The 13,212-nt window shown below is 42.2% G+C and overlaps 1 protein-coding gene across 1 annotated transcript in view; it reads right to left on the minus strand.

The window, feature by feature from the left end:
• Positions 1–13,212, minus strand: part of LOC135242603 (SH3 and multiple ankyrin repeat domains protein 2-like) — a 110,374-nt gene that overhangs the window by 3,809 nt on the left and 93,353 nt on the right. The gene's annotated exons all lie outside the window — the stretch shown is intronic.

The raw sequence follows: 13,212 nt of genomic DNA on the forward strand, positions 1-13,212 counted from the left end.
ACCTAGCAAACAGGACAGCAAAAGAAATCAGGAGGAAAATCTGACACAAAAAGCAGGAGTGAGTACATTAGTAACCAACAGAAAAACCTATTCAAGTACAGAAGAACCTAATCTATATAACTGTTGTTTTTTATGTTTAAATTTTTGTGATTTTTAAATTACAAGCTATTGCTAAGCGCTAAGTAATAAGCTAAAGGGCTAACAAAGTGGGCTAAGAAAAAAAACTTTAAAAAAATGAGATTTGGGCTACCAGTAGTTGAACTCCAGCTACACTCTGTTTAAATGTAACAATTTAAACTAGCTGCATAAATGAGCCAATCAGAAGAGCAGCAGCCCCTCCCCCACTGCGCAGCAAAGAAAATCCACTCAGTGATACAATCTACCCACACTGCAGACCAATTCACTATCCCCCAGAAATCACAAATGAGAGCAACATAAAACAGTTTAAACAACAGCTTCTGAGGGAGAAGCCAGAAGAGACTGTGTTTGTTGACTGTTATAAAAACGGAGAAGTTAGCAACCTCATTCTGTACTCTGACCAGCCTAAAGCCCTTCTGATCCACTATCCTTCGAGTAAAAAAGAGGGAATTTGCAATGGGTTGAAAGTAAAAATAAAGGAACCTGATGAACTTGACTGCATTATGATGACAGTCAATTTATATAAAAATGGAACAATAATGGTGCAGGGCAACCTCAGAGAATTCCAAACAGCTTTCCTGGCTCTGAAAGAAATAGTTACAAGGGAAAAGGCCTCTGCTAGTCTAGCCCCCCCCCCCCCCCCCACAGACCCCGATGTTGCAGGTACAGTCAGCAGCCAGACAGAGGAGCAGGGCCAGGAGGAGAGTGAACTCCCAAACTCAGATCAGGCCCAATCCCTCCTAGCCAACAGAGCTCTGACCAAAATAAAGGACAATTTTCACACAGCTGGAAATAGAGCTAGTGCAGCTGAGGGAGAGGGTCCTTAAACAACAGACAGACAGAGACACAGACCAGCAGAATGGCACGCTATCAGAGCTGCACCAGGACAGGGAGAACCACAGGTCAGAGCTGGCAGGACTGAGAGGGCAGGTGAGGGAGCTACAGCAGAACAGGGACAGCTACATGGAGCAGCTAGTAGCACTGGCTGAGCAGGTCAGAGAGCTGCAGCAGGACAGAGCTGGCAGCACTCAGAGAGGAACTGCAGGACAGGGAGAACTACAAGACAGAGCTGGCAGCACTCAGGACCTACAGGACAGAGGGAATACAGCAGAGGGCATGAGGGAACAGAGCCACTCCATTGACCCAAACCTCCACACGACAGTGAGCTCCACCTAGATCAGCCCGGACCACCAAACTCTGCAAACACCCTCAACTCCCATCAGCGCAGATGCACCCCCCAACCAAGAGTCATCGCCAGAGCCCAGCACCCACTCAAATGGGAAAGCAGACATTGTGCTGCTAATTGATTCGAACAGAAAATTTATTGAAGAGAAAAAGCTCTTCCCCAGACACAAAGTGGTCTGGTGTCCAACCACCCAAACGGCTTTGGAGCTGCTATCTGAGTCCCAGCTCAGCTGCCCCAGCCACATCCCAATCCATACAGAAACCAACAACCTGAGGGCTGAGCAAGAGAGAGTAGCAACATCACTGAGGGCAGTTACAGAGAAGGCTAGCCACACTTTCCCAAGCTCTAAAATTGTGATGTCCACTTTGCTGCCAAGAAAGGACCCACCCTCTCACAATAAACAAGATCAACGCCAGCATCTCAAGGGACCTTGATGTCCACCTGGCCCACCACCCTACACTCGGCATAGACAGTCTGTACAACCACATACATCTGTACAAGCAAGCTGTCCCTACCTTTGCCAAAACACTGAAGGATGTTGCTTTTAACCATGAGACTACCTTCAGCTACAGGACAAACAGACACGCCCCCAGTCCTCTGAGAACAGCAAGACACGCCCCAGCACCAGGACACACAGCACCGCCAAGGAGACACACCCCAGGACCAGGACACACAGCACCGCCAGGTAGACACACCCCAAGACCAGGACACACAGCACCGCCAGGGAGACACGCCCCAGCACCAGGACACACAGCATCGCCAGGGAGACACGCCTGGACCAGGACACACAGCACCGCCAGGGAGACACACCCCTAGTACCAGGACACACAGCACCGCCAAGGAGACACACCCTAGCACCAGGACACACAGCACCGCCAGGGAGACACGCCCCAGCACCAGGACACAAAGCACCGCCAGGGAGACACGCCCCAGCACCAGGACACACAGCACCGCCAGGGAGACACACCCCAGGACCAGGACACACAGCATCGCCAGGGAGACACGCCTGGACCAGGACACACAGCACCGCCAGGGAGACACGCCCCCTAGTACCAGGACACACAGCACCGCCAGGGAGACACGCCCGGACCAGGACACACAGCACCGCCAGGGAGACACGCCCCAGCACCAGGACACACAGCACCGCCAGGGAGACACGCCTGGACCAGGACACACAGCACCAAGCAGGACCCCCCAACCCAGACGTCAGCACCCTCACCCAGGCTATCCACCACAACCAGGCCGACAGGAAATCCCTGGACACTTTCCACCAGACCAGCACACAGCCAGACCGGAACCAGCACTGCCCCCCAGCCTTGCATCAGTACCCCAGCAGGAACCTCAGCCAGGAGCACCCAGCTTCGCTCAGGTTGTAAGTGGAGTAGCAGGCCCAGCCACAAACCAGCTCAGGGACATCCAGCAGATGCTAAGCCTTATCTGCTCACTCATGGTCCACAGACAGTGGCATGAACCACTGAGTATGCATAGCTCCAGTGCAGTGCTATACCACTGTGGTACAAATAATACAACCAACCATAATAACAATAACAACAATAATAATAATAATAATAATAATAATAATAATAATAATAATGTTCAATAATCTTTTCTGAATAAGGTTCAAAACCAATGTTAATATTATTTCATGTAAAACTTTCTTGTTTTTTAAATGACGAGCAAAAACAAAAATTATTCTAACAAATAGTTTAAAAATTAAATCTTTCAGAATTTCTTCATGGAATATTCAGGGTTTGAGCGCTTCTGTATTTGGTTTAAAGAGCAAAAACCAAGAATTCATTAAAGAGATAGGAGATGTTGATGTTCTCATTTTACAGGAGACATGGTGCAGAGGAGACACACCCACTGGTTGTCCCCCAGACTACAGGGAATTAGTAGTCCCTTCCACAAAACTAAAAGGTGTTACCCAGGGGTTAAATTGGGATTTGGGAGGTGGGTGGACCCTGAGATCCGGTGGGAGGTGGGTGAAAAAAGGTACACACCAATGAGTGTCTCAGCTCAAAATAGTTGTATTAATGTATTGTGCACATAATTGTAATTAAAGAAAACAATGTTTTAAAAAGAATGCATACTATTGATCCAAGCTTTTACATGAAATATTTCAAGTTTATTGAGTGTCATTAATGCTGAGAATTTTTTTTTACCCACGAAAATAATCGGTCATCCTCCTCTTTTGTCCTCACTTACTTCCTCCATTATCCATCTTTCTTAATCTGGTGCGGCGCAAAACTTTCCTTTAAACTAATCATTGATTTCAAACTGTTTTAATTAATTTCAGTGATTATCAAGCATGCAAACATCTGACTAATCAATTGGAAAGGGACACACAGCTTCTTCGCATTGTGTTAGGGAGATTAAATGATAAATGCGATTTAGAAAAATCAGTTTTAATCACTAAGTAGTGGCGGAATCTTCCCCTGATTTTCCCCCTTGAGTATCAATACAATTAATCCACAAAATAGGCCACTCAATACTATCATATATAGCCAGCTCTCCCCAAACAGGCAGTATTAGCGAGTAGCCTAGGCCTTATAGCATACATTTATTTTCATTTGCAGTAGCCTATGAAATTGTGCACATTTTTAATCAACATCATTTGCGGATACATGCACTTCTTTCTCCGCACTCGTATTCATGGAAAATATCTGCAATGCGTTGATTGTAAACAAAATTGAAGTGCAGGCTTTGTTTTTGCTGGTTATTCTGATAGCTAACATGGTAGATAACAGACCGGTGTATCTTGTTTGTTAAGTGTAGACTACTTGGTGATTAAAACTGATTTTTAACGGATAAATTGAATTTATGATTTAATCCCCCTAACACGGTTAGGGGGATTGGACGCTGTGTGTTAGGCTACTTGCCATTTGATTAGTCCGATTGTTGGCACGCTTGATAATAAAGGAAAATTACTAGTGAAAACAGGTTGAGATCAATGATTAGTTTAAAGGAAAGTTTTGCACCCCACCAATTTTCAGCTCATCAGTCGCCGCTGAATAAAACGTTATGTAGCCTATGTGGGAAATATTCAATCCTAGTTTAGCTGCTGAGCAGCAACCTGTTGATTTTGCTCAAGCAATCAAAGTTGCTGTTAATAATAGCTGGCGTTCGTGGGGGCTGTTTATTCATCTTTCTTTAAAATGTTCCATAGATGAAATTACTTGTTAATGAAATTCCCTACCGCGTCCACTTCCAAACAATCAAGACAATCAACAATATTTTTCTTTCTGTGCCCGTCTATATAGCCTAGATGACTGAGTTTTTTTTTTCTTCTGATTTTTTATTGGTTGAGCGAGTAATTGGCTAGAGGGAACACATGGACTGGAGAATTATAACTGATCTATGCATAGGGATACCTTTATTAAACCACCAGTGCAAAGATCAGTTATAATGTGTACGAGAGGTTAGTTTATAATATTTACAAAACACAAAAAATTAGCATCAAAAAGAAAAAAGCTCTCTGCTTATGCTATACACAACATGCCCCCCCCCCCCCCCATAGCCCAGATGTGACTGAAAACCTCCTAAAGTTATTTCTCAAGCTTATTGTATGACATGGTCAACTCTGAGTCAGGCAGCTATTAGCCCTGTTGCCACCTGCACTGGGTCTGCAAAACCCTTAATTTTATTATTTTTTAGTAATCCAGATGGCAAGCTTAGCCATTCCTAATAAGAAGTTTAGCAAAACATGCACATTTCTTTTTCTGGCCTTCATGATGTGTCCCAGCTTCATGTAGAGCAGCTCGTAAACTGGCTAAAGACAGTTTCAGTCTGTAGTAAGTTGTTTAAAGACAGTGGCTCCTCACATTCCAGATGGCTCACCAGCGTCTCTGGAGGCCCAAAAGACCTGCCATGAGTGAAGAACTGATGTGTAGAATGGTGTCAGCCCTGTGATGTCCACCTCCTCTAGATTCATCAGTCTATTTGAAAGTGCCCTGGAAAGCACTTTGTAATCTGTGCAAAGAAGTGCAACAAGTCTCCAGTTTTTTAAAAGGGTCAGGTCCCCCCTTTTTCGGAAGAAGTGTGAGGATAGCCCTCCTGTATGATGATGGTACTAAGCCTTTGTGAAAGCATTCCACGATTGCATTCATGAAAATCAGCTCCCAGGCAATCCCAAAACTTATAAAATACAATGGGCAGCCTATCTATCACTGGTTCAGGCCCCAAGGCCAGCTGTTCCACCACCGTGGTCAACTCCTCCAAGGTCCTTGTTTAGAGCAACTTTTTCTCTGGGACATAGCTGAGGTAGTCCCTCCCGGAGCTCTGCTGTACACTGTTCATTACAGTCCTCTACTGCAAAAAAGGTTAGTGTAGAAATGAAAAGCATGTCTCCTCATCTCGACAGGGTCTGTAGTGACCCTTACATCTGGCAGCATGAGGCAGAACATCTACTTGCTGTATTCTTCTCCAGATTGAAGAAGAATGAACTTGGGGCATTCATGTCCTTTACTGAAATAAAACAAGCTGTGACTAGTGTCCCCTCCTACATAAAGGAGCTGAGCTCCAGTTTCCTTTTCTGAAGCAGTGTTACATTAGCAGAATCTATGTTGAAGTGAATCTCATGTTCGATACCCCTTTTTCTAGAATCTGGACTACTTCTTTGATGTTAGTTGTACTATAGGAGCTATACTGCTGGCACAGAATATGAATCTGGACGTTTACCATTTCCAACCATTGACTTAAGGATTCAAAGTTACCCTTTTTCGCCTTCTTCTTCTTATTTTTCCTGCCAGATTACATCATCAATGCTCCAAGCCCACAAATTGGACATTTCGGGTATGTCAACTATTCAATACATCGGATGCAGATGCAAAATTACATATATACCAGTGCACTTATTTAAAAAGCCACATTTTGATATTCCTACATCTTCTGTGTTAGCTCACCAGGTACTGCATCTGCCTACATTTTCGCACGCTTGCAAAGCGAAACTCTTTCTTTTCACTCATTAGACAGTCTGGCTAACTCAAAATATAACATTATCACTTCTGCTGTTGCATCTGTATAATCTCTGCGGGAAACTCATTTATTTCTCAAATACATATAAAATACACCCTCACTTTACACAGTTCTGCTTTCACCATTTTCACTGAGTTTTACGTCAGCTACCTTGTTGTTAACGACAACACAGACTGGCTGCATAACGGCAGTTCATTACCACTAAACCCTTTACACAGTTCTGCATTTGGCATTTTCACCGACTTCAACTACTCACGCAAAATTACATACATACTAGTGCACTCATTTAAAACAGGTAGAACATCTGCCTGCGACATTTTTGCATGACTGACAGGCGAGGTTCAAGTCCTGTTCAGACTCATGAAAACTTTTATTTCACTCATTAGACAGCCTTGCTGCGTGACTCAAAATGAAACATTAACACTTTTGCATCTGTGTAATCTCTGCAAGAAACTAATATTTCTGAAATACATGTACAAAACACCCTCACTTAACACAGTTCTGCAGTTTCACGTCCGCTATACCTTGCTTAAGACACAACAGACTGACTTGCATTACTACTGCAGACGACTGTGAAATTAACAAGCACTAAATTCTGCGTTGGACTTCGGTACGGTAGGTAACGTTACTAGTCGTATATAAACTGCGGCAAGATAATATTATAATAATAATAATAATAATAATAATAATAATAATAATAATAATAACTTTATTTGTACAGCACCTTTCATGCAGACTGCAGCTCAAAGTGCTTAACAGGAAAAATAAAAACAAAAGGCAAAAACAGGGAAAAGCTCAGCAAACCAGTTATAAGGGTTTAAAACATAAAGAATAAAACAGTGTATATTGAAATAGAAACATGAATAAAATATATTTAATATGAAAGAGTCAATGAGTAATGAGTGAAATAAATGAGTAAAATAAAAGATAAAAGATAACAATAAAAATTTTATAAAACAAGAAATAAAAATATGAATAAGTATCGATGGACAGAATAAAAATGAATTAAAAGCCAAATTAAAAAGGAAGGTTTTGAGCTGCTTTTTAAAATTGGCAACTGAGTCTGCTGTTCTAATGTTTTGTGGGAGAGTGTTCCAGAGTTTTGCTGAATAATAGCAGAAAGCACCTTCACCACTTTTATTCTGTTTAACCACAAGTACATTAAGTAAGCCCACTGTGGATGATCTAAGTGCTCGAGTTGGTACATAAGGTGATAGGCTATCTTTGATATAAAAAGGTGCAAGGCCATTTAAAGCTTTATATACAAGTAACAAGACTTTAAAATCAACTCTAATAGAAACTGTAAGCCAGTGCAGAGCAGCAGGGACGGGTGTAATATGTTCTCTTTTCTTGGTTTTTCTTAGGATTCTAGCAGCCGCATTCTGGATAACTTGGAGTTTATCAATAGACTTCTTGGGCAGGCCGGTAAAAAGTTAATTACAGTAGTCCAAGCAGCTAGAAATAAAACCAAGCTTTTCAGCATCTTGGTCAGTAAAAAGGGTCTTACTTTGGCTATGTTTCTGAGGTGAAAAAATGGTCACCTTGTGCGATTTTTAAGTTGAGGTCAGCATCCAAGATCACTCCCAGGTTTCTGACCTCAGATTTTGTCTGTTGAGCCAGGCTTCCCATCTTTGCCTGCAGCAGGTATCTTTTTGACTTATGCCCGCTAGAAGTACATCTGTCTTTCCTTCATTTAATTTCAAGACATTTTTGTTCATCCATTTATTTATGTCGGCTAGACAGGCTGCAAGAACGCTCATGGCATTTGGGTCATTTGGCTCAACAGAGACATATAACTGCGTATCATCTGCATAACCATGGAAATTCACATGGTGAAGCTGATCTTGCCTAAAGGAAGCATGTACAAGGAGAATAACAGCAGTCCAAGAATGCTCCCCTGCGTTATGCCACAGTTTGCATCTACAAGCTTAGAGACATTGTCACCAAGTTTCACTAAACACTTTCTATCCATTACATAGGTACGGAACCATTATAGCACATTACCAGAGAGACCGACTGTAAGAGTAATTTTCTGATTGACAGTATACGTTTGTTAACATAGAGACGATCACATGATTAAATGTATCCTTTATTACTGTCTTGATTATTGTTATACCATATTGTAAGGTCAACCTTATCAGAAGATTAAATAAATCTAGAAGACCAAGGTTGTTCGACGGGGTGTCCACTACTAAGAATGGTGGAAGATTAATTAGGTCAGAGGGCAATTGTTTGTGTGAGAAGGAGAAGGAGTTTGTGTGCACAGTGGAAAGTTACTGTGATTGTGGGTATAAGGAACGGCCTATGCATCTGAAACTTCAGAGAGTTTTGTGAGACTCTCTCATTCTTTCTTCTTGCAAGTTGAATAAATTCTTATTGATCTTTGAAAGTGCTGTGACCCTGTGTTATCAAGGAAGGATCTCACCTCTGGTTATGTTGGGAAGGAAAACGGTAAAAATGGTAATTTCCCTAACACTGACCCACCTTTCAATGCTATGGTGTATAGTATCGAAAGCGGCACTCAAATCAAGCAGGACAAGAACTGAAACATTGTTACTATCAACACTTAACCGTAAATCATTTACTACTATCCCTAAAGTGGTTTCAGTGCTATGATTAGCACGGAATTCTGACTGGAAATTTTCAAGAATATTTTTTTAGACAAGATAAGAATTAATTTGTTTAAAAACTACTTTTTCTATAATTTTGCTCACAAACGGCACGTTTGATATTGGTCTGGAATTTTTCTGAACAGAAGTATCCAGATTAGATTTCTAGAGTAGTGGTTTTACCAGACTGGTCTTAAAAACATCTGGAGTGGCTTGGTGACGCCCAGAAATTGTATTAATTTACTAAATTCTTCCTTCAGTCTACTTAGCATTTTGTGTGTCTGTGTCTGCGTGTGTATGCTACATTTCTATATGTAGGCTACTGTTGGCCAGAGCTACTATCTTAACTAGCCTACGTTTTCCATTACCATGTGTGTACTTTCTATTTCTAGAATCAAGTACCTACAATGCAGGCTAGCTGTATTGTCATAAAAGTGCCTTTGTTAGACCAGCATCATTTCTTCACTAAGACAATCCCAGCTTACATTTAAAACTCCATTGTCCATCGGATATTGAAAGCAAATCCTAAAATTGTTTGCACCAGTTGCACTGCCAACATTTGTTACTATCAGGTTCAATGTAAGCCAAATTGTATGGCAACCTGTATTGCCATAAAAGTTAATTCATTACACCAATGTCATGTCTGGACAAAATCCCAGCTTGTACATTCACACCATTTTCCGTCGGATATTTACAGTGAAAGTCCCTGCCTAAAATGGACAGGTTTTTATCCAGTTACTACAACGCCTCTGCCCCATATAAAACGCAAGTAATCATGTTGCTGTCATGTCATTGCACATTTAAGTTACCATACCATGAATGAATGCACACGCTTAATGTAACAAAGTTCTCAACAGCAGCAGGTTGGCCACATTTCACGTCAATCAAGCGTACCTGTCTGTCACACAGAAGCCGTTGGGAATGGGATGAAATGGCAAGAATTCTGCATTCTTGCTGGTTGATTGCTGACACGGCAATCTGTTTTTTGTCTTATGAAGTGAGTGAGGCCAATTTGCTATTTTGTGCAGTCAGTCATGTTGATGGAGCTTCAGTTTGACCTCACCCAGGCCATGTGACAGGACACAGAGCCACACTGCTGCCCAACTGTGGTGGCCCATACAGTACATTTTTATTTCTATTTTAATGACTCAAATAACAGAGTAAGTTTCATGTTAAAATATAATTAAGTCTGGAATGACTAGGTCTACTTACAGTGGTTTAGGGTCTCATTTGACGCATTTGCCTCTGCGGGAAAGGTGCTGCCGGCCAGAGGGAAATTGTTGAAGGGTTATGACAGTTAGGGACAGCAGTAAGTCATTTTTCATCACAAGGACAGCTTCTATAATTCTGCATTGAACTTGACATCATGCCACGTTGCATTTCGGGGTGATTCGCTATCTTAAGATGACTGCTAAAGCTCTGTGATTTTAAGATAACATTAGTATTTGGGAAAAAATAGAGCCCTAATACCAGCTAATATATCAGCATAGAAGCCATTCAAATATTTAAAAATATCATATTTTGAGTTTATTTTTCACAATGTCATAAATGCTACTCAGAAATCAACATTAAAAATACCTAACTTGTCAGAAAATAACAGCTGTTTCCTTTAAAATGATTTTAAATGAGCTGCTTCCCACTTCCTGTGAAATCACTCTAGTTGCAGAGGGAGGTGACACTTTCTGTTCACAACGTATTCACGTGTGTTCCATGTACACACATTAAAACAAAATGTGTATCTTGGCTCACTTTAGCAGGTCATTTAACAAATATATTAAATTAGAGTAGATAAAGCTACATATTTTTTTTAAATTGCAGTTAAATGATGTTATTTTTTTCTTGAGAAGTCAGTTATGTATACATACTTTCTTATATTTAGGTGTCCCTAAATGTTACACTGCTAGCGTCCTGAGGAACTTAGAATTCTAAAAAAGATAACCCCTCTTCAAATGTTGCACAGAAGATTGTGCCTTTCCCTGTAATGACAGTGATTACATGCCGAGGGAAGCGGCTCATTTTTAATGTCATAGCCTATTAAAGAACTGAGCAGTGACCCAGGGAAGGGCTGGCCTGGGAACATTCTCAACTCCCCAGTATGACAAGGCTAAGGGGAAGGAGAGGCGCAGGCTGGTCCAGGAGGAAGTGAGGGCAGCGGTGGAGAATGAGAGGTCCAGCAGAGCTGTAGGCATGAGACAGCAGGGGGCCTGGACAAGGTGGGAGCATGCCATGGACTGGAAAGTCACATGGACAGATCTCTGGCAGGCAGAACCGCAGCTCATCAAGCTCCTGATCCAGGTGGTGTACGACGTCCTGCCCAGCCCATCAAACCTCTTTAGCTGGGGCAAAGTTGAGTCTCCGGACTGCCTGCAATGCCCAGGCTGAGCACCTTGGAGCACATCTTGAGCTGCTGTCCAAAAGCTCTGGGGCACGGGCAGTACACCTGGCACCATGATCAGGTGCTGAAACATATTGCAGAAGCCATCAGCATGGGAATCAACAGCTGCAGACGAGCACGCCCAACCACCCAGATGATCACCTTTGTGAAGGCTGGAGAGCGGCTGCCCACAGGAACTAAGAAGCCTGTAGGAATCCTGGAAACTGTGCAAGACTGGCAGCTTTTGGTGGACCTGGAAAAACAGCTGAAGTTTCCACGGCACATTGCCACAACCACCCTAAGGCCACACATCCTCCTGGTGTCAGAAGTGGCCAACGTCATCCTTTTTTTTTAACAGTGCCGTGGGACGACCGCCTGGAGGAGGCCCGTGAGAGGAAAAGGACCAAGTACGGAGACCTTGCCATTGACTGCCGTAAGCAGGGCTGGAGGGCTAAGTGTATGCCTACCGAGGTTGGCTGTAGAGGTTTTGTGGGGCAATCACTCTACAAAGTCTTGAGTGCACTGGGCATCACTGGAATGGGGAGAACGGCCATCAGGAACATCACAGAGGCAGCGGAGAAGGCATCGAGATGGCTCTGGATCAGGAGAGGAGGTCCATGGGGAGGAGCAAATGCCACCTGAACACAAGTCGTGGTCTGATCAACCGTGGCTGGGTCGCCTGGAAGAGGGTGTCTGATGTTGAAAGACCCGAAACACCCAATGACCCCAGGTTCTATCAGCATCGAAAGATGTATGCAATCATCTTTCAAAAAAAAAAAAGGAAGCAACTATTTGTTTCTGGAAAGTCAGCGATTTATATATTGTTAGTTGATTACACTGTAGCATTTATGCCATTATGCATGAAAAATAAACTGTCAAAACAAACCCACCCATTTTTGAAAAATAAAATGCTTTATACCACACTGTAGAAAAGATCTTGGATAATGAGCACTACACTACACTACATCACACTACTCTTAGGGAGGACAACCGAAAAATTTATTTCCGGAAATTAACATAAGTATTGTGGTTAAAATACCAGTTTAGCCTTAAATTAACGTATTGTGAACAGCGATCGTACATATATGGAATATTAATGTGATATATTGGCTGTTTTTGTGGCCTTTTAGCTCGCACTTTCCCAAAATTCCATCAATGATAAGATCGGGACTCCGACGGCACCGAAAACCGATAGATTTCACTGAACATTCGACTGTTTACATTTATGGGGTTCTGAACCAGTGACATCATAATAACTCTTACTGGTTGATTTTACGCGGGCATTTATGGCAGTTGGTTCTCTCAGAATTCTGACTGATAGCCAGGTCAGTATTTTCACTGGACACTTGATACATCCCGACTTATAACTTCAAAGTCCCAAGTCATTTGTGAATGGTTTAAATGGATTTTGAAAGTAGACACTTCATGCTACAAGCATGCTAAGGGATTTGAGTGTGCTGTGAAGTTTAGGTAGCAAACAACAAGGCTGAATCCTTCTGACGTAATTTATATAGCGACTATATGCTCAGATCGCCTAGTTTCACTCACTACGGCTAAGCGGAATCGATAAGGTTTCAGAAAATATATAACTTTAAAAGATTTAATTCAATCTTCTACTGGGACTTTTGCTGTTTATCGAGGGTGTGACAGAAAATTTCGGTGCCGCTGACTATAATCGAATGTTTTTCACATTTACCGTTCGATTGACCAAGTACCATTCAAAGTACATTTTTATGGGTTAGTACTGTCAGATTGTGCTAGCTACTTCACATTAACCTTGTACAGCGATCAATAAAGGCTAACAGCACAGTACCACTTAATTCTAGTAACTTCTATCACCACTGTAATGAACTAAAAAAAGGTAACAAACGACATTTCTGTGAGAAATGTATTGTCAAGCTCACGCGCATACACTGCTGGAGACATTCTAA

This window comes from Anguilla rostrata, chromosome 16 (genome assembly GCF_018555375.3).
Source record: "Anguilla rostrata isolate EN2019 chromosome 16, ASM1855537v3, whole genome shotgun sequence".
NCBI classification, from domain to species: domain Eukaryota; kingdom Metazoa; phylum Chordata; class Actinopteri; order Anguilliformes; family Anguillidae; genus Anguilla; species Anguilla rostrata.